This window comes from Mesocricetus auratus, unplaced genomic scaffold (assembly GCF_017639785.1).
Source record: "Mesocricetus auratus isolate SY011 unplaced genomic scaffold, BCM_Maur_2.0 Super-Scaffold_100010, whole genome shotgun sequence".
Taxonomy (NCBI): domain Eukaryota; kingdom Metazoa; phylum Chordata; class Mammalia; order Rodentia; family Cricetidae; genus Mesocricetus; species Mesocricetus auratus.
In genome coordinates this window covers 16,815,406-16,837,781 of record NW_024429194.1, presented here as the reverse complement: position 1 = coordinate 16,837,781, position 22,376 = coordinate 16,815,406, and the positions used below count along the sequence as shown (strand labels likewise).

At 41.8% G+C, this 22,376-nt stretch overlaps 1 protein-coding gene across 1 annotated transcript in view; it reads right to left on the bottom strand.

The window, feature by feature from the left end:
- Positions 1 to 22,376, bottom strand: part of LOC101834381 (high density lipoprotein binding protein) — a 64,808-nt gene that overhangs the window by 37,193 nt on the left and 5,239 nt on the right. The gene's annotated exons all lie outside the window — the stretch shown is intronic.

Sequence of the window (22,376 nt, the reverse complement as noted above, 5' to 3'; positions counted from 1 at the left end):
ACAGGTATAAGCCACCAGGTCTGGATAATATGTGCCTCCCAGGGGTATTTTTAGTGTGGAAAGGGAAGAAGAGGCCTTCTGCAGTTCTGTCTACACTCAAGGATTTGCAGCAGTGAACAAAGACTTGACACATACTTAGAAGGCGGCAGCACTGTGTTGGGCACAGCAGAGACTCTCGGCTTGAGGGAGTGGGAAGAGCTGCTCTAATTGGACTGCAGACTAAAGAACGAGGAGTTCAGGCTGGAGATGGGGGCTGTTGAATAGGGAAGCATATGCAAGTTGGGGTGTCACAGCCCTCCATGACATACATCACTGAAGGCAAAGAATGTGCACTGCTTTACAGACCCAAGGGCATCTCCAAGTTGCCAGCAGTCACTGAGTGATACAGCTTCCTAAAGCCTCTGTAGGCACCAAGCTGCCTTCCCTTCTGTGTTATTACTATGGTCTGTAGGGTGTCTCTCCCTGGAGAAGAATCAACCAGCAACCAGAACAAGTGTTTTTGTTGTTGTTCTTTTGTTACTGAGGTCTCTACTGTGGAGAGGGAGATGAGAAGGGTAAAAGAGGTAAGGACCCACAAGACAGGAAGTCGGCTGTCGAGGGACCTTCGGTGGACTCAACACGAGTACACTCGGGCACAGTGCCTGCTGTACAAGGAGACCCCAGTGAACTGGTTAAATCTGTGGTTAACTGGGTGTGGTGGCGCCCTGTACTCCCAGGACTCAGGAGACTGAGGTAGAGAGTACTGGGAGTTCGAGGTCACAGTGCGCTACAGAGTAAGATGTTGTCTCAAAAAAACATAAAGGTGCTGTAATGTTGGCTTATAATATCAGCACTTGAGAAACCAACCTAGCCTATCTATATGAAATACAAAATAAATGTTAAATGTGTACCACAAAACATCCAACTTGCTCCTGAGTTCTGATAACTATGGTTAGTTACCTTCAGTATGCTGAAATACAGAAGGTGTGACCTATAGTTGCCTCAAAGGTGAACACTGGTGATTTTGGTTTTCATTCCTCAAGGAACATGGAATAAGCTTCCTGATTGCTCAAGGTAAAATGTTAGAACATAGACACACTCTTCAATTCACTAAATCATTCCCAAAAAGGGCCCTGCCCTAAACAGAAAGTATATCTAAGGGAAAAGCAGAAGACCAGGAGCATAGCAACACGTAGATGCTTTTTGACTGGATTGGGAGATGAGCATCTCTGGGGAGTACTCAGATTCACGAGACTAGAACCCTAATGGTTTGCATTTAAATCCCCATCATCCTTTCTGCCCAGAAGTCCTACCCAAAGATAAAAAAATTAACAGAAGGTAGGCACTCAAAAAATGAAGAAATTTCATAGCAGGATAAAAGATATTCACTAATGAACTACAATATAGAAGCTAAAAGTCTAAAGTTCAAAGGTAAGATGGCAGGGAGTTGAAGAGATGGCTCAGCAAGTTAGAGCATTTGCTAAGACTGACAAACATCTGTAACACACACACACACACACACACACACACACACACACACACACACACACACACACACACACACCCTCTCTATAAAAGAGGGTGGGAAGATATGACTTATTGTTAAAAGTACTTGCTGCTCTTGCAGAGGACCCCATTTTGATCCCTAGCACTAACATGTTAGCTCACAACTCTAACTCCAGTTCTGGTTATCTGGTGGTCTTTTTTGGTTTTCCTGGGCACAGACTGTAGTTTCAGAGCTGGGGATGTAGCTCAGTGGTAGATCACTTGCCAACATGTGCAAGCTTCTAGGTTTGATTCCTGGCCTAGCCAAAAAAAAAAAAAAAAAATCTAAAAAGTAAATCATGGAGTAGAGAATAAGACAGTCTAACGTATTCTAAGAGAAGACATAAAGAAAGAGAACACAAAGAAGCTGGAAAAAGTGAGGAGAGTATTTCAGGACTTAAAGATATAAGCCCCTTCTGTTGAAATACGGTCCACAGATAGAATCGTGTGGGAAGAATTCTGAGCGATTGTGAGAAAGCTCCAAGCAAACAAGACTCTTGTGAACCCAGGTGTAGTGAATAGGAATGAAATACTTAAGACCATTCATTATTGCTTGCTGCTGTTATTCGGTTAAATGCTTACACTACCCTTCATATGCTTCTATGGAAAAATGTTTTTGCCATATTCAGCTTACGCTTGTGATTATACACTTTACACGTGTGTCTCTTCTTACCCCTCAGAGTATAAATGTCTGATGTTCTGAATAAAGTTGGCTACTGCATGAGACTTTAGTCTGCCTTATTTATTATCTCTATTCTCCCAGGTCACACTGCCTCTAAGGTGATGACACGCCCACACCTAAAAAAATTATAGAATAAAATGACTTACACCAGACATGCTACCCTAGTTATCGACAAAGGATGGTGATCTCAGTTTGATCACTCATACTGAGACTGGTGACTAGGTTATATTTTCATCTCTCTGAACAGCTAAAAATTGGTAAATATATATGGCTCAGATTATACTTTTATTGGTGTAAGCCCCTTCTATGACTATGTTTAAGTAAGCTTGCAAGCCAGGCTTAGTGACTCATGGGTTTGATCCCAGTACTCGGGGGCAGAAGCAGGTAGATCTTTGTGAGTTCAAAGACAGCCTGGTATACTGAGTGAGTTTCTAGGGCAACCAGAGCTACACAACAATACCCTAATAATGAATATATAAAAGTTGAATTTTTTCACTGATATTTATCATCACACACAATTCAGCAGCCTAAGATAAAACAGTACAAGTTCAGGAAGAGAAACAGATAGCTCTTTAGTTTCTTTCATATAGCCTTTATTTTTTTTAATAGTAAATGTTTAATGTTTTCTCATTAAAAAAATAAAATACACTCATTTATCAGGTATGTGGTGGGATGTCACAGCGCAACTTTTGGGAGTCAGTTCTCTCTTTCCACCATATGGATTCCAGAGATAGAGCTCAGGTCATTAGAACTGGGGCAAGCACCTTCACCCACACTGAGACATCTTGCCAGCTTTTTTGCTTAGCACATGCCTGCCCGCTCGAGCCTGGTGGTGGTGTTGCAAGCCTTTAATTCCAGTACTCGGGAAGCAGAGGCAGGCAGATCACTTAGGCTAGCCTGGTTTAGAATGAGAGTGAGTTCAACGACAGTCAGGACTACACAGACAGTCTTAAAACATTTATTAAGGGTGTGTGTGTGTGTGTGTGTTTGTGGTGGGGCATGCATATGCCACGTAGTACATGTGGAAGTCAGGGGACAATTTGAAGGATTTGGTTCTCAACTTACACCTTTTTGAGACAGGGTCTTATTTTGCCAATCTTTTAGCCCACTGAGGCATCTCACTCTGCCACAGTATCTTGTTTTCCTCCCCTAATTCTATGTTTCTCTTCAAGAAGTGACAGAAAGTGTAAGAATTTTTTCTTTAATGACTGCTATTCTGGCTTATAGGGACATGTACTTCTTGGTAATGTGAAAATATGTTTTTGTAGTTTAGTTCAGCACTGGCGAACTGACTATATATCCCTGAGTTTAGAATCTTGCTCAGATATGATTCAGATCACCGTGGCTAAGTTGTTACTGGTTAACTGTTACCTGTCATGTTTGTAGATTTAGGTGGGCGGGTCTCTGTCAGTTGTGATGACACCTCAGAGAGCTTGGCCTAGAGTAGGTCTCTTGCTATTGAGGGTGCTAGCACTAAATGAGCACAATCCATCAAGTGAAACTCTACTCTAGTAACTATTGAAATAACATATGCATACGGCTAATAAAATAAAATACATTTTAAAAATATTTAAGACAATGTATGTCAGGTGAATAAAACATGTAACTTTTTCCTAAAGGGTAGAACAAATGTTAGATCCCAACAAAACTATAAGTTAAGAGAATTCTACAGAAATGAAGCTGACTATTCTTCATACCTAACCAACCAAACGTCCACCCCCAGTCCAAAACAGATGATATCAGGTCCTGCTAACAGCCTGCTTTCTAGTTGCCCTGAGTTATGGTTCCCACCAGGGCTTACTTTACTCTCATACCTGGCTGGTAATGTAACCACATGCAAAAATAATACAAATAACGAAGAGTAAATGTTCCCAAATATTAAGTTTACTATAATGAAATTATTAAGAAAGGCAAATAGCTTTAGAAATTATGTCAATTAGGAAAAACTGTCTCTAAAATCTCAAAGAACATGATATTCTATTTGCTTCTAAGTTTCTAAAGTTTGGAATCTACTTTAAAAAAGACAAAAAATTTTGGAAGCTATATGTAAGTCTGACTTACTTAAGAAAGTAAGTGGAGCCTAATCAGAAGACCTGTTTTGACTGGGAGACCCAAGGTCTCAGGGCTTTACCCCAGTACTCAGTGGCAGACATCACAGCCTTGACTAGTCTAGTAAAACTTCAACCTTACACTCAGTGCCATGGAGCAGAAAAAAATAAAACAAAACAAAGCAAAACCAACGGCTTTTAGAGAGGTTTGAAAAAGGAAAAATGGTAGAAACTGCTACTGTGTCAACAAGTAAGTTCAATTCCTAACATCACACCACCACAACAAAAAAAATCTACATAAGCCTTCAGAAAAACCATACAGAACTGCTCTGAAATCCCGGAGAGCAGCACTGGCTGACTACAGCCTAACTACAGCACCACACACCCAGCAGGTTACACATTATCGCCCCTCCCCTCCACAAAAACAAACAAACTAACAAAAAACAGGCCTTAAAAGTGAACATTTGTTCCTGAATCTTCACCCAAGATTATCACTTGCCTTGCATGGCTCCTTAGTCCCACACCCCTTCTTTATTGTTTCAAGACAGGGTCTAACTATGTAGCCCTGGCTGTCCTGGAACTCACTCTGTAGACCAGGCTGGCCTTGAAGTCACAGAGCTCATATTAAAGACATGTGCCACCACACCTGGGCAAGAGATTCCCCTCCCCATACCTCTCCAGTGCTGGAATTAAAGGCACGCACCACCATGACTTTGAAGAGAGGCTTCATTCAAAGCTGCTCTAGAGCCCACAGCAATCCAGCCTCAACATCAATAGGTAATAATACTTTGGGGAGAAGGACAAGAAATTAAATGGTTACAAAGGAGAGATTCTCCTCTCACTACAAATCCCACTGAACAAGAAACAAAATACTCTGATAACTGACCAGGGCCAGCAATTTATAACCTGAGGATTTTATTTGGATGGTTCTTACCTTTCTTCTTACAAACTTCTGCAAGCTAGATTAAAGCTTTGTTATGGATACAAAAGGATGGATGCAAATGCTTAAGACTTCCAAAGATAAGAGTATCTGCTGTTCAAGGACATTTTTGGATACACAGAAAATTCTAGGCCAGCCTGGGTTCATGAGATTGTTTCAAAAACAAAACAAAACAAAAATTGTAAGATTAAGTTTAAGACAAATTCTATCCAAATAGCAACGAATTCAGTACTACCTTTCTAAGATATCAGCTCTTAGGAATTAAATTTCATTTTTTGTTTTAAAGACTTCCTGAAGTTGTGCTGGTGGTACACACCTTTAATCCCAGCACTTGGGAGGCAGAAGCAGGTGGATCTCTGTGAGTTCAAGGCCAGCCTGGTCTACAGAGTTGCAGGACAGCCAGGGCTGTTGTTACACAGTAAAACCCCGTCTCAAAAAGCAAGCAAGCAAACAAAAAGACTTCCTGAAAACACTTCCTGTCTGTGTAAAGAATTAATTCCACATTAAACTGCATTCATACAAGTATCATGACTATATAAGAGCAAAGTAATTTTCCCAATATCCTAACTTAGGTAGTCAAAACATCAATTCAAGATTAGGATGCCACAATTTAAGAGAAAAACTGATTCCCACCTGGGGAATAAGAACTTGGATCTCATCTGTCAAGTGAGAATGCTATTTGCAAACATCAAAGAATAATTTGTATGTGTGTACACATGCAGACAAGCTTGTACTCTTGGTATGAAGGGCAGAGGACAACCTTCAGTTAGGCTTAGCTGACAGTGGGGCTCAGGATCGCTGCTTGTTTCTGCCTCTCCAGTGCCCTGGGATTACAGGGGTGCAACACCATCTTTGGTTTTGGGAGCAGATCCGAGGTGGAGCAGGGGCTCACTATGTATGCTGGGCTGGGCTGGAACTCACTTGACATCTGCCTGCCTCTGTGCCTCCTTGAGTGCTGGGATTAAATGCCACCATGCCTGGCCAAATTTTCAAGCTTGTGAAGCAAGTACTTAATTGGGCCACCTCCTTAGTCCACAAACTATACTTTCTATTGAAAACCAGAACCACACAGAGAGGAAAAGGTAAACAGACAATCCACCACTCGGAACAGCAGAAGATCAGCATCAAGGGACGAGGAGTGTCCTCTGCTGCAACTCCAGGCAGGTCTCAGGAGTCGCAGAGCGCAAGGGTGGTGCAGGCATACTTCAAACCCTGATCAAGAGGCTATCGAGATACAAAGTGAGTAACAATGTATAAGGCAAAAGTAGAAGACAGTGAGAAACAGCTTAAAAAGTTTGGCAACAAACACAACTTCCAGAAGCACTCGAGATGAATAAATCTGAGTGCACAAAGTGTAAAAGGCTGTGGTGCACAGTACCATTCCCAAGATGCAGTCCAAGAAAAATGGTTTCTAGGCAGCATCTATGTATACTGTGTATTACAGCTTGGGGCTCACAACAGTCCATTCTCAAATGTAATGGTGCAGTTGAGACCATATCTTTTGTAAGAAAGCAAAACTGCAAAGGTCTATTGTATATTCTAATTAATATACATTTTGAAAAACAGAAGGCAAGCATGTATGTTACACACCCAAGACCTTAGTAGTTCTAGCTTCTCAGCCATGGGAAGGGAGGAAGGAAACAAAGAACAGGTGTCAGGGATAGAAGCTAAGCAAAAACATCTTAAACACACGGATTTAAAACTTTACCTTTAGAACATATAAAGCAGAGAACTGTAAAATAAATTACAAGACATGACATTTCCTTATTCTGATATAGGCTATGTATATTAAAGACATACATAGACAATTGTTACATTTATTATACCCTTATGTGTGCTGGTAATAAAAAATTTCAAAATAAGATATACATTACAGTAAAAACCCTGGAAGTTACTATTTGAACTAGAAATATCTACATGTTTTTTCATTTTGCCTGGAGTACGCATCTAAGTTTGCTTGAATGAGAAGCAACCCACTGGCAGTTAACACCACTGAGCCAGAACTCACTGAGAAATGGCTTGAGGCCTGAGACAGATTTAGACAGTATTGGCCATGTTGTAATTTTAAAAAGTGGCGCTAGAGAGAAAGACAGGACTTGGGTGGAGTTTTTAATTGGGGGAAAGTGAATGGGAAAAAAGGGGGGAAGGGAGAGGAGCCTCTGGGGACAGGAGCAGAGGAGCTGTGGGGGAGAGAGGGAAGAGAGGGAGGGAGAGGGGGAGGGAGAGAGAGAAAAAAAGAGAGGCAGAGAAGCAGGAAAAAAAAGGGAGGTAGACAGGGCCCCTTTAAAAGGGAACATAGTGAATGCGTACAGGAGTTGATCTTAATGGCTGCAGGTGAGGGCAAATCCTGTCAGAACCCCAAGGGCAGGTCATTACAGATGCAGAAATACTAACACTGGCCATCCTGCTGTAGCAGAAAACAAGGAGACACAGGGTCTTGAAAATAGTTTGGTTCCTAGCACCTATATCTAGTGGCTCACAACCACCTGTAACTCCAGTTCCAGGAGACACAAACAATGCCCCCATGGACACCTGCACTGCGCTTACATGAACATACTCCTCCCTATACACACACATTTAAATAATAATAATAATAATAATAAAAGATATCCTATCTAAAAAAAAAAAGCTGGTCTGGGGATACAGCTCAGTTGGGAGTAGTTAGTAGGTACTGGGATTCTTTGCTGTAATTTTTATTTTTTAGATTTATTTCATGTGTAGGAATATTTTGTCTGTGGACCATGTGCATGCCTGGTGCTGGCAGAGGTAAGACTAGGATGTCGGATCCCCTGAAACTGGAGTTACAGATGGATGTGAGCCACACCACATGGGTGCTGGGAACTGAATCAGGATCCCTTACAAGAGCAAGTGCTCTTAACTATTTGGGCATCCTCTCTAGCACAAGCTCAGGTTTGGTGCCTAGCATCTGGTAAAACTAGGTGTGGTAACAACTTGTGTAATCTCAACTCTTGGACACAAAAGCAGAAAAGATCAGTCTAGGTAATAATGACACGGAGTGGTATATGGAGGGTATATATAGTGGTGTGTATATAGAGGGATATATAAGTGGTAGAGAGCTGGCCTAGCATGCATAAAAACCCCAGAGAGCATTTTATATCTAAAGGTATACCTATAGGAGGAAGGGCCTATAAGCTAAAGAGTGGCTTCTATCAAGGGAAAAGGCAAGGGAGCCCCAGATACCTCCAGAAGGAGCCAGCCAGTGGTCCTCTGACTAGCTCAGCAAGACTCATTTCAGGCACAATATGGTAATCTTAACAGCTGCAACAGGAAACCAATACTCCAGTGAAACAATAGACCGAAGCAACAAGCAAAATGACCATTAAGCCTATTAGATAACTGGTTGACAAAGAACTTCAAAAGCATCCTGATGTCACTGGACTTATTCTAAGTCAGGTATCACTCCTCATGATCTACCAAAATAAACATTCAGCAATGTCTATAAAGATCCTTCTTAAAACAATAAATAAATAAATAAAAACTTTTCATTTTTAATTTTGTGTACTTGTGTGTACATATGTGTTTGTGTCTGGGCTTTGACAGAGGGCAAAGGTGCCTGGTCCTCCTTTTGTGGGGGAGCAGCACATGCTACCTGAACCATCTCTCCAGCCTCATGAAATATTCTTGATGACCTCCAAGGAGCGGAGGGTAAATACCTGAGATTAAGAAAATTGTTTAGACCTAGTTTTCAGCTCTAAATTTACATGAAATGCAAGGATTGTAAAATCATGTTGAAGAGCACAAAATTCAGTGAACCAAATACAAAATGTTGACACCCCACAGTACAGATGGCCTATACGTTCATAAATGAATTGTATAAAAAAAAGTTTTATAAAAAGGAAATTATTTTTCCAGATTTTCTAAGAGCCAGCTTAAGTTAAATAGGAGGGGGAGAGCCAAGTACTTTTTTGTGATATCTGGTAAACTGAATATATGATACATATTGGGTATTAATAATTTTGACAATGGTCAAGTGGTTATGATTTAAGCCTCACATCTACTAAAGGTAATATAATACACTTAAGTATTAAGAACAATCTGAGGTTTGATTTGAAAGATCAAAAGCAAAAACTAATGCAGAGCTGGAAGAGGAGATAAAGCTGCAATATGCTGACAACTGTTAAAAGTTGGGTAGTAGTATTTGAAATACATTTTTGTATGTTTCAAACTTTTCCTAAGAAAAATATTTTTAAAAGGAGCAAAGTACACTATTTACCAAACAAAGTCTTCAGGATATGACTAAAACCCACACTCAGTGAGTAAAGCAAATGAATGAAATAAATAAAGTGCTCAAAGCAAGACAGAGAAAACCAATACAGAGGAATTAGTAAACTCAAAAATTGGCCAAAGAGAAAATAAAAGCAACAACAAAACCCAGTTCACCCAAAGCAGGCCAAGGTGGGGGTCATATATGTCTATAATTCTGTTACCTTCAGAGCCAGAAGTTGTAGACCAGTCAGGACTATACACTGAGAACCTGTATCAAAAAGCCAAAACAAATCCTACCCCTCAGCCGCCCAAACCCAAGTGTCAGTTTCTCTTAACAAGAGCAATAACTCTAGTTTGACAAAGACACACACACACACACACACACACACACACACACACACACACACACACACACACACACACACACACACACACAGAGACAGGGAGGGAGGGAGGGAGGGAGGGGGAGAATTACCTATGCCTGGTTCTGAACAAGAACAGTGTTACAAACAGCAGTAATTATATCATCTGGCATCTCCTAAGGAAATAAGAGCTTCCTTCCCTCATGGGGGCCTCACTAATTATTTTGGTATCATACTGGCAGTAATTGGGTTCTGAGCCCATTAAGGGACCAATAACTGAAGTGAAGGGGCCACAGCAAACCAGCCAGCATCTACCTACACAGCTGAGCCATTCTATCCAAAACACATGGTTTCTACCTGGTGGAAAGAAGGGTTCCCCAGAGAAAACAGTGTATACATGGTTCTGCCTCCCTCTACCCCCAAACAAGGAGAGGATGTTGCAAAGAGATTAGCAATTCTAACCATATAGAAACATGTAAAAATTTAAGTACACACTTATCTAACAAATCACAAAATTTAGAGAATAAAACATTTTATCTCAGGAGATCTATTCTACAGATACAGAAATGATTTAATTCCAGTAAATTTGTATTTTCAGCTTAAAGGAGTGCAAGCACACATAGACTGTGACAGAGGTTCGTAAAAAGAAAGGAAGAAAGTCCAGAGACTGAGGACATTTTACATCGATTCCTTGCTTCCTACAGTTTTAACTTTAGGAAATGTCTACTTGTACAGTATTTCCCAGAAGTAACATATTAGTGAAAAGTTGCAATTATACTAGAATGAGCAACAAAATTACAAGATGTTATCATCAAAGACTGGCAAACATGCAATCTAAGGAGACACAACTAAGCAAGAAGACAAATAGCATTATCTGCAAATGACATGTCTAGAAAATCCTCTTTTGTACTGAGGTCCTAGTAGCACTGAAGGGAAGAGTCCAGATTGCCAGAAAGACAGAAGTTTAAAGCATACTCAATGCTGGCAGGAAAACCTGGGTAAGAGACATGATAAATCTTAGCCCAGGAGATTTTATCACAAAAGATGCTTGCTCTCTTCCAAGTTCATTATATGTAGCTTTGTGAGAGAGGCAGAGCAGTAAGAGATAGGAGCAAGCTGTAGAGAAAGGGGCAAATTGGGATGACCTGGTACCACTAAGAAGCTGGAAGAAGCAAATGACAGTCTTCTCTCTAAAGCCCAGAGAGGGAGTGCAGTCCTGCTAGATTTTATAATAGTCACAACACACACACACACACTCCTAAAAACCTTAAAATAAAAAAGGATGTAATGATATTCAAGCCTGTTCCTCATTTTTGTCAAAGTTTCTGAAAGCAGATCAATTAAAAAAACAAAACCCCACCTTATTAGAAAGTATGAAGGAAGCTATTGAGCTGAGCCAGGTATGTACAGAGAAACACACCAGGCAACGTCAAGATCCATGTGAAGACCCACCCCACCCATGAACAGACAGGAATCAGCCAGCACTCCAGGCGCAGCTACCACAAGTGCAAGAGTCCCAAATACAGACTGCCCTGAAGGACAGCAAGATGAGAAAACTGGAAAAACTGCTTGTAGATTGGTCAGCACATAGTATACACAATGGCCAAGGACTAAGTAAGGAGCAACTGTCAATCAGCAATGCTCCCTTGCATGAACACCTTACCAAATTAGAATTGGAACCAAGTGAAGGGAGGCAAGCAAAACTACACACTGGAATTAAACATTTCAGAGACTTATAAATGAAGCCAAGTTAAGTTCTCAATATGCTAAAAATACAGTTCAACAGAGTCCAGTTCAATAGCAAAACTTACCATAGTAGCTAATCAACGAGCTATGATGGAGAAAGAAACTGTCATCACAGCAGTGCTTTGCAGCCACACTTTGTATGAAGATCTTGCTGTAAAATTAACAGCATAGCTTGAGAAGGTCTCTATTTGGAAGAACACATTCCCTTCCTCCCATTCAGGGCTCCTTGCTCTTTTAGTGAGCAGACCCTACTCAGAGCTAGCTGAAGACAAGAAGGCGAGAATAGGCACAGCGGTGTCTGCACACTGAAAACATTGCTCCAAATCACAGCATCCTTCATGTTTTACAGGGTCAAAGGAGACTATACCAGGCTTTTGCTGATTTTCTTTGTTAATCTATCTTTCCCCCTTGCACTTACCACTCTCAAAGGGATATGATGACAACCATTTCTGGAATCTGTGTAAATTAGGGCGGTCCTTGACTGAGTGTTCTGGCTCTTTCTACTATGTCCCCCAAACTGTCAGAGTAAGCCTAGGAAGGCTGAGAGTCCTGTGTGAGGCCACCCTACAATCCCACAGGGTTCACTGTGCAGGCAACAGAGGTAATAGGAACTTTAGTCCTCTGGGGCTGGCATGTCAGCTCCCAGTAGAAGCAAATGTATCAAAATAGAAGCCTTGTTTCAAAGGAAAAGAAAGAAAGGTGTTCTTCAAATTGATGTCTCACTTAAGATTTAAGTCAATGCTGCAACACCACATAATGAACTACCCATTTAAAAAAATTTTTTAAAAACTGAAAAACAAACGCAATCTATAATTCCATTTGAAATATTTAAATATTTTATGTGTGCAGGTGTTTGCAAATATGTACATGCTCTACATCCATGTTCAATGCCCACAAAGTCCAGAAAAAGGTGTCATATGCCCTAGAAATAGACTTACAGATAGTTGTGAGCTGCCATGTAGATGTGAAGAATTAAAACCAGGTCCTCTGGAAGAGCAACCAGTGCTTAATCACTGAGCCCTGATATAAAGAGTAAAATTAACAGCTAAACATGCATTTATATAAAACAGAAAGAACACACAGGGACAATGCAGCACATTTAACTTCATTCACAGCAGCCAGAAGTGCAAACTCTAACAATAGGGGCACAAGCAGCCAGGTCTGGTGAGATACACCTGTAATCTCAGCTACACTGGAGGCCAAGGCAAGAGGATCCTGTCTGGGCAGATTAGAAAGACCCTGTCTTTTTCAGGGTGGGGCTGGGTGTGTGCAATTTGTTTGAGACAGGGTCTTACTATGGACCTCTGGCTCACTCTAGACCAGACAGACTTCAATCTTACAGAGATCATGTGTCCTGCCTCTGCCTCAGAGAAGAATTTGGCTGAATTATGTGCACATAAATAGATACACATAAAATAAATCAAAGAAAAGTGAAAAAAATTGGTGTGATGGCTATTCTTGGTTGTCATCTTGACTACATCTGCAATTAACTAAATTTCAAAAATGGAGGACACGCCTGTGAGGGATTTTTGCTTCATTCGAAATGTGAAGATCCATTTCTAGTCTGGATCTTTGAGGTGAGAAGACAGCCCTTTGATGCAGATCATTTGATCTGGGAAAACCCACCTCTCCTCTGGACCACGCCTCCTGCTGGCAGCTTATATAAAGACAAGGAAGAAGGGCACTTTTGCTCTTTGCCCCTGCTCTTCTTGCCTCACTGGCAAGTCCAGTCCTTCACTGGCATTAGAGCTTACTTATTTGGGATTCCAGCACCTCTTGAAGGTTAGGCAAGACACTCAGTCTAGTAGATTGACAACTACTGGATTCTTGGACTTACCATTCATAGCCAGCTATTGTTGGATTAGCTGGACCACAGCCTTTAAGTCATTCTAATGAAAAATGAGAGAGAGAGAGAGAGAGAGAGAGAGGGGGGGGGGGGGGAGAGAGGGAGGAGGGGGAAGAGGGAGGATGGGAGGGGAGGGAGTGAGGGAGAGAGGGAGGACAGGGAGAGATTCATTCTGAGTTGTTACTCTAGAGAATCCTGACTAATACAGACAGCTGAGTGCTAAAGTGCTTGCCTTGCAGGTTTGAAGTCTCAGGTTCAATTCTCAGTATCACAAAACAAGCAAGAAATGAACCCCAAATGATTCTAAGTTTCTACTCATACATTCTATCAAGTAAGGTAAGGATTTAGAACCACATACTTTATACATGAGGATAGGGATCCCTGAGAGAACACATCTGCAAGCCAGTTACCTATATCTTACTGACTAACCCTGTTTCAAACCTTTTCTACTAAGCTCTCCACTTTTTCTGCCCTTCCTTTCTTCTACTTGGTGGGTCAGCGCCCTTTCTCCAGCTACCACTTCCCCAAGGTCTCTGCATGGCAACCACTACAGTAGCTGCCTCCCTCTAGGCTTCAAACCTCCACTGGCTGGGCTGCTCTGCAGGTGGTGATGCCAAGGAACCCACAGAGGGCCACTGTCCCTCCCCCAGGAGCCCAAACATGTGTCCTTATCTGCCTGACTCCAGGTAAGAGGCTCTTTGCTTACAGAACACTCCCAATCTCCACTAACTCAATCCCAGTGTGGGAATCAAGCACTGGGAAGACGTGACACACAACTGCTAGTGCACCCCAGAGTGTCCCTTTGAGGAAACGAGAGCAGCCTCTGTAGAACAGATGACAACACAAATGGACTGTACTTGAAGTTACTTTCCCATCTCCGCAAAGAAACCAGAATTAGCACTGGGTCTAGCCAGTCCAATTAGCTGTGAAAGAAATCCTGTCTGCTTTGTCCAGGACAACTTCAGAGGGTCAGAGACTCCTCCAGTAGCTCAGTACTGTGCATGTCATTTTTTTAATCTGGCAAATGCTGTGGGGTATCTGTGTACTGTGTGAAGATGTATTGCTATGGTTGGTTTAATAAAGAGCTGAATGGCCAACAGCTAGGCAGGAAGAGGTTAGGTGGAATTTCCGGGGAAAGAGAGGACTCTGGGAAGAAGAGAGTTGGAGGGGTGCCAATGAGACTCTAAAGTACAGATCAGAGGTAACTGAACCACAAGGCAAAACACAGATTAAAAATTGTAAGAGCTAGTAGAGACAAGCCTAAGCTAAAGGCCAAGCTTTCATAATACATCTTTGGGTTATTATTTGCTGGCTGGTGGTCCAAAGATAGTATGACAAGAAAGCTTGTTACAAGTAGACCCCAAAACCACTGTTCCCTGGCCCCAGACAACCCAAGCACCCTCTGCCTCCTCACCCCGCAAAAGGATGCCAGAAGGGCAAAGAAATCAGTGCCAATAAAGGTGACTAGTACTACAGAGAGTAAGAAGAGAGAGAAGAGGTGCTCTTGTCTTGCTATAGAAGAGAGCATCACATGCTGTCAAGCATACAGTTCCTAACAACCAAAAGACCAGTGTCAAAGGACAACAGGCCCGAATACTTGAGCTCAGACACAGGACACACTGACTCAAGTAAACCTGGACCTTAAAAGTCTATTAATCCCAGTACATGTAAACCTCCAGAAAAAAGCTGGGCACTGACATAATTTGATGGCCTTCAGACTATATTTCTATAATACACAGCAAGCATTTCCAGAGCTTGAAACTGAGGATCTAGATCTGGGAAGCCCATTATAATTCATCAAAAAATCAGTTAAGACAAGTGTGCCAAATAATCAACCAACAATATCCTGTTTGTCTCCTCAAACATGTGCTGGCACCCTTGATAATCTGACTACCCAGCTAAGACATAGGGATCCCAAACAAAAAGACGTTCATCAATGGCTTGCCTTTAATCTAGAGTGGGGGTGGAGGCCTTCATTAGATGGCAGGCTGTTGCTAGAATCGATGGAGCTGACAGAATGACAGAAACACTGATATGGCTGGCAATCTAGACTAGAAAAACCCATCTCTTTCTTGAAGGCAGCCACGAGTGGTCTTACTTCTAGTATTCAGCAGCAGCAGGTTACTGTAAAGACGGGCTGAGGCTGAGTACATGGATGGTTTTAAGACTGAGACTTGATTTGTTCATTCCCTACCAGAAACCTACTTAGGAAATATGTACTTGATGAAAAATAAATGTTTGCTGATTGAGGGACACAGGACTATTTCACAGTGGTATTTTGGAATCTTTATGCAAAGACCTGACTGGCCTCAGTCCTGGATGGTGTGAATATTACCTTTTTAGCCTTGAACTTTAGAGAGGCCCTATAGACACTAGGTAACTATGATTGAATATTTAAATTTGTTAACTTCTAAAAATGAGGATGAAGCTGGGTGTGTTGGCACATGCCTTTAATCTCTGAGTTCAAGGCCCGCCTGGTTTACAGAGTGAGTTCCAGGACAGGCTCCAAAGCTACACAGAGAAAGCCTGTCTCAAAAAAGGGAGGATGAGCCAGGCGGTGGCAGTGCACACCTTCAGTCTCAGCTTTCAGGAGGCAGAGGCAGCTGGAGACCAGCCTGCTCTATAGATTTGAATTCCAGGACAGAGGGACTACACAGAGGAACCCTGTCTCAAGAAAAAACAAAACTAACCAACAACCCTGCCCCCCAGAGGATGAAAACAAAACAAAGAAAAAATAATTACAAATCTTAACTCCATATACCTGTCTTCTTTCCTATACTGTTTGGGGTCACTGTGAGGATTAAGTGAGCTCACATATGCTTAACCCATACCTAGCACAGGTAAGAAGTGCAGACTTTCTATTAGCAACAAGCAGCATCCCGGAGATCACCTGCACTGCAGGCAACACAGCACTAAACCATACCTGCAACAGGCTTTACTCCATGGCCTCTACTCCTTGAAGCTGGAAAATAGGGGCAGTCACACAGCTTCTCCAAGTGACCATGCAAGACAGAGCTTCATGACTACAGCACTGCTGGTGTCTGGGTCCGACAATCTTTGTGTAGCTGTCCTGTGCAGGGCAGGGCAGTCTTCACCACTAGATTTGAGAAGCACCCATAAATTGTGACTACTACTAAAGTTGTGACCGCCACAGACAACTTGTCCCGGCTGAGAACCATTACCGGGGGCAAAGAAGGCAATGAATACAAGTTTTAGCAGGTAAGGTATCTTGTTTATTTCTGAGACAGGATTTTGCTTTGTGGCTTAGACTAGCTGCAAACTCACAATCCACCTGGCCTCACTCAACCTTCCGAGTATAAGGATTACAGAAGTTGATCTTAAGTCTCGAAAGTGAGGCTTTTTGTATCACCTTTTTTTTTTTTTTTTTTTTTTTTTTTGAGAAAGGGTCTCTATGTAACCTGGCTCTCCTAGAACTTGCTATGTTGATCAAGCTGGCCTCTGCTAGATACTGAGACTAAAGGCATGCGCCAATATGCCAGACTTCACTTTTGAAACTGACCACAATGCTGAATACTATACAAGCAACTAACAGTTCCATGTATCACTCTTAAAAATGACACATTAAAACTTAAAAAATAAATTTCTAATGAGATTGCAGAACTACAAAAATAATCTCTTAGAGACTCACTTCACTTTAAATTAGAAAGAAAAGTCTGGGGAGATGGTCCAGTCATTCAAGTGCTTACCACATAGCCTGAGAACTGCATGGATCTGCAACACCCACATAAAAGGCAGTCTCAACACCCACATATTCAGAAGACTGGCAGATTCCAGGAGCTTCATGGTCAGCCATTTTAACAAACCCGTGAAATTCAAGTTCAGAGTCTGCCTCAAAAAAAATACAAGCTGGAGGATCTGAGTTCAAGGCCAGCTTGGTCTACATAGCCAGCCAAGGATATACAAGTCTCAAAAACCAAACAACCAAGGAATTAAACAAAACATCCAACCCAGCAAAAAGAGCAAAACCCCACCAACCAAACCCAAAGGATGTGCATTTTGGCCCTCACTTGTAATCTCAGCACTCAGCAGTGCTTTTCTGAGTCAGCAAGGAATCACTGAGAGTTTAAGGCCAGTTTAAGCTACATAGTGAGTTCAAGGCCAGCATGGCACACACAGTGAAACCCTTTCTCAAAACTAACAAAAAGTAACAGGTTCTCCAAGGAAAATGCCTCAAACTGTCATCCATTCCGGGTGGAAGAAGTGAGGCCTAGCAGTCTGAACCCACTGCTGCGTGCATTCAGTGTCTGCCTTTAGGAACAAGTGGGGATAAAGGCCAATCTGAGAATATTGTCAGAAACTTGCTTCATAATGATTGCTCACAGCCACTTGCAAACATTTGGTTGCTGCAACAGCAACTTTCTACCTTTGGTCACCCCAGACGCAGCCTGCTGTCACAGCAAAGAATCTCTATTTATCCTGAGTCTTCTGCCCTCAGCAGGGACTGGGATGGGAAAGGAGGGGCTACATCAGTACTGATTTGGTTAATTTACTGGTATTAATGTATAGCCGCTATAGGAATGGTCTAGCAAGAAATGCAATTTTATCACTAAACAATACATTTCAACAGAGTTATGTAAAAATTAAGCCTTTGGAGTTCGAGGCTAGGCTGGACCGACAGCCTCCAAAACAATACAGAGAAACCCTGTCTCATAAAACCAAAAAAGAAAAAAAAATTAAGTCTTTGTTTTGTGTTTTTGTTTGTTTTCTGAGACAGGATTCCACAATGTAGTTCTGGCTGTCCTAAACTATGTAGATCAGACTGGCCTCAAACTCAAGAGATCTACCTGCCTCTGCTTCCCTGGCATTGATATTAAAGGCATGCACCTTCATAACACGAATTAATAAATGACCCAGAGACTGATATTTGGGTTCAAGCTTCAAAAAGCAAAGCAGCTGGCCACTAGTTCAGGCTGAAAGGACTGATCCACACAGGAGCTCCTCACCAAGTCTCAAATTGCTGCCTCTCCTCTGTGGTTGGAGAACAATGAATGTCTCCGAGACCTTGCATCTGTCTTTTATACTTCCCTAAAGTTGGGATTAAAGGTGTGGGCTATAACTCTCTTTTAGACTGATTCACTCTTGAGTAGATCAGGGTGGCCTTGGACTCACAGAGATCTGTCTATTTCTTATTCCAGAGTCCTAGGATCAAAGGTGTGTACCACCACCTCCTAGCTTCTGGCTGCTGGGATTAAAGGTGTGTGCCTGGTTTCTATAGCTTGAGGCAGCCTTTCTTTCTGAATCCTCAGGCAAGCTTTAATAAATCATAAACAATATGTCACCACACACCAACACACCTAGTTTCAGGTTTATTCTTTAAGAAACATTTCCAAATTCATGGGTTAATCTTTTACAGATATTTTCTGCACATACATTAATATACTGCTGAAATAAAAACAAGATCTCATACATACCTACCACTTACACAAATAGGTCAGGATTATCTTTCTAAGATTTATATACAACTCTAACTCATTTCTTAACAACTGCATGTTAAATGGAGTAAAAATAAGAATAAATCCTCCACTGATGGAACTCCTGTGTATCTTGTACTTTTTTCTGGAGACAGAGTCTCACTCTGTAGATCTGGCTAGCCTCAGAAATCAGAGATTCACCTGCCTTTGCCTCCCAAGTGCTAGGATTAAAAGTGTGCCCCACCACAACTAGCTGTCTTGTATTTTGTTTTGCTTCATCATCTTGCTAGTATCTACCAAAAAATGCTGAAAAGAAAATTATTTGGTTGACTGTGGTGGCTCCTATGTTTAATTTCAGCATTTGGGAGACAGAGGCTGACCTGGGCCTCTTTGAAGGGGAAGTACTGAAGTCTCTGTTCAGTTGGGTCAGAACATCCTTAGGTCAAATTCCTGAAAATATTTTTTCCCTCAGGCAATGCATCATTTTGTACTGCCAGAATAAAACTGCCCTTCTAATGAGCTCAACTGTCCAGTTATAATCTGTGAACTATCCTTGTCACTCGTGACAACAACTAACATAATCAAGTCTATTTTTCTTGACGTGGGGAAATACAATTAAGGCTATTCTTTTACTGTTAGGTTGAAATTTCACTTATCTGTCATCTGAATTTTCACTTTTATAAAAGAATTATTTTTGTTATTTTTAATTATGGTTATGTATCTGTGTGTAGGTATGTGCACATGAGGCGAGTGCCCACAGAGGCAAGAGGAGTTGGATCCTCCAGCAGCTGGAATTATAAGCAGCTGTGCCTGACATGGCTGCTGGGAATTGAACTCAAGCCCTCTAAAAGGACATGCTGCTCTAACCACTAGACCATCTCTCCAGTTCTGTGGGAATTTCTTTACTATGAAGCCTGCACTATTCATAACCTTTCTCCAGCTTCTCATCAGAATGAAGCAACACACACTCTTAAGTCACAATATTTATAGTCAGCCAACAGAAATGGAGTGAACAGAGGAATGATGATCTGAAATGAAATTCAAGTTGTAAGCTCAAAATAGCATTGCTGAAGGCTACCAAAGCAAAGTCTGAGAAAATACCACTGAAAAAGACACCTTTAAATTAGACACAAAGTAGCCTAGGCTGATCATCTGAGAATCCTAACCTGCTAGAGCTCTATTGCATTTATAAACACCAACTTACTCTATTTGGAGAAGGAACAACTCTCCAAAAAGGTAATTTTAATTGCAAGGGAATCACAAGTATATGCTAAGTTTTGGAGGATATGCAGCCCTCTGGGTAGGTGGTAGAACATGAGATAGTGCCAGGGTAGGCAGAGCAAGAAATAAAAAGGCACCAGGCAGTGGCGGGGCATACCTTTAATCCCAGCACTTGGGAGGCAGAGGCAGGTGAATCAATCTCTGAGTTCATCTGAGTTCAAGAGACCAGCCTCATGTACAAGAACTAGTTCCAGGACAGGCTCCAAAGCTACACAGGGAAACCCTGTCTCAGAAGAAAAAAAAAAAAAAAAGAAAAGAAAGGCAAAGATACAGGCCAGGCATGCTTTGTTTCCCACCAAGTGCATTCACCATCAAGCCTCCCTCAGAAGGCGAGAGTAGATGGGCAGACTATCACCACCTTCAGTGGTTACTCTGCTGCAGGTCTCCAAGGGCACTTAACATCAAGGGCCTCAGAGTCTGCTTAGCCAGCCACAAGCTTGGCTGTGCTCTGCATTGTCTTCTAGGACCTGGGGCCCCATTTCTCCAGTACAGCCTCCCCCCACGCTTTTGTACTTCCTATTCACTATTCTTAGGATGGTCCCAGGTGGCTGTTCACAACTTATCCAGTCAGCTCAGGCTTGAAACAGGTATCACGCCATCAGCAATGCTCCCCCATGTAGTTTATGTCAGCGGCCGCTGTCTTCCGCTCTTCTATCCCCATATGTAGTTATGTCAGCAGCCGCTGTCTTCTGCTCTTCTATCCCCATATGTAGTTATGTCAGCGGCCGCTGTCTTCTGCTCTTCTATCCCCATATGTAGTTATGTCAGCGGCCGCTGTCTTCCGCTCTTCTATCCTCATGATACTGTTCCCTTCCTCCTTGCTTAGCTGTAGCTGAGACGCCTGTCTCCCCACACTAAGACGTGACCTCTGTGAAGGCACAAGAGAACTGACCTGCTTTTACTCCTTATGGTATCCCATCTCCTACAGCAGCTGCAAGTAGCAGGAATACATCTTCTTTTATTCCCTTGGAAGTGCTACTAAAATGATAAGTAACCATTTTTTTGTTAATGGCGCAAAACAGAAAGCCTGAGTAGAAACCAGAACCTTAAAATACAAGGGCTAGAAATGGAAATGACCAGAGGCAGGTGGATCTCTGTGAGTTCAAGGTTAGGCTAGACCGACAGCTTCCAAATGGAAATGACCAGAAAGAGCACCAGCAATGCAGACGACAACACAACCCGTCTGGAAGGAGCAGGAACTTGGGCAGGACCTCTTGAGTCACAGGGAACTTTGTAGAGAGAGGCAGTTGTCTCTTTCCTGCCCTCACCAAGGCTGTCACTGTTTTCTCTGGGAAGGGAAGTACATCAGGGTTAGGATCGTCTAAGGAGACAATCCTGCCAATCGCCTCTAATTAATGTTGCCCTAGACAAGGCAGGATCACAGGCTCAGAGGTTCTCTGACACACCAGTGGGCACCAAACAAGACTGGATAGCCCAGAAAAGGTCCTGGAAAAGATAAAACAAAACAAACAAACAAACAAAACCAAAACAAAGAAGCATAAAGCAGTCTGAAGCAAACAGTGCCTCTGGGGCAAAGAAAAGGTGAAAGAAAGAATCTATAGGCTAGCTATAGACACAGCACCCAAAAAACAAAAAAACAGGGAAGGAGTTCTAAAATAGAAATACAAAGAAGAAAGGCTCAGCAAAATGGTTAGAAGGTAAATTTTAGAACATCTTCCAGAAAGAACATGAAAGCTGAAAGTACAAAGTGTAAATAAGGATTGTATAGTATTGGAAACTCTATAAATAATGTATCATATATTCCAGAATTCTTGAGAGTAAATTTCAAATACTTCTATCACAAAACAATTAAGTACCTGATGTGCAGAATGCTAATTATCCATATTCCATTACTGTACATTGTATTGGTCAGCCATAACATCATTTTGTATACCCACACACAGAATTCTGATCTGTCAATTTATAATTTTACTTAGAAGGTACCAAGAGAATGCCTGAAAGAACAAGAAAGTATATGGGAGAACAAAAAATAATAAGCCAAGAAAAATGCCCAGCAGAAGAACATGAATTTCAGAGTGAAGATGCCCAATGGGTACGCAAGATATGGGATGACAACAGTCTCTAAAGGAGTTCTGTTCTGTTCTGAATCTCAAAGGAAATCTGTGTTTCACCAAGAAAAACAGCTCAGGATCATTTGAAACTTTGGGTGCAAGCTGGAAGAAAAAGAGCTAAATGATGCCCCAAACCCCATGCAGGAAATGTCAGAAGAGGACTTTCAAGAACAATTTCTCACAAGTAAGTTCAGCAATATGGGATCAAATTAATGC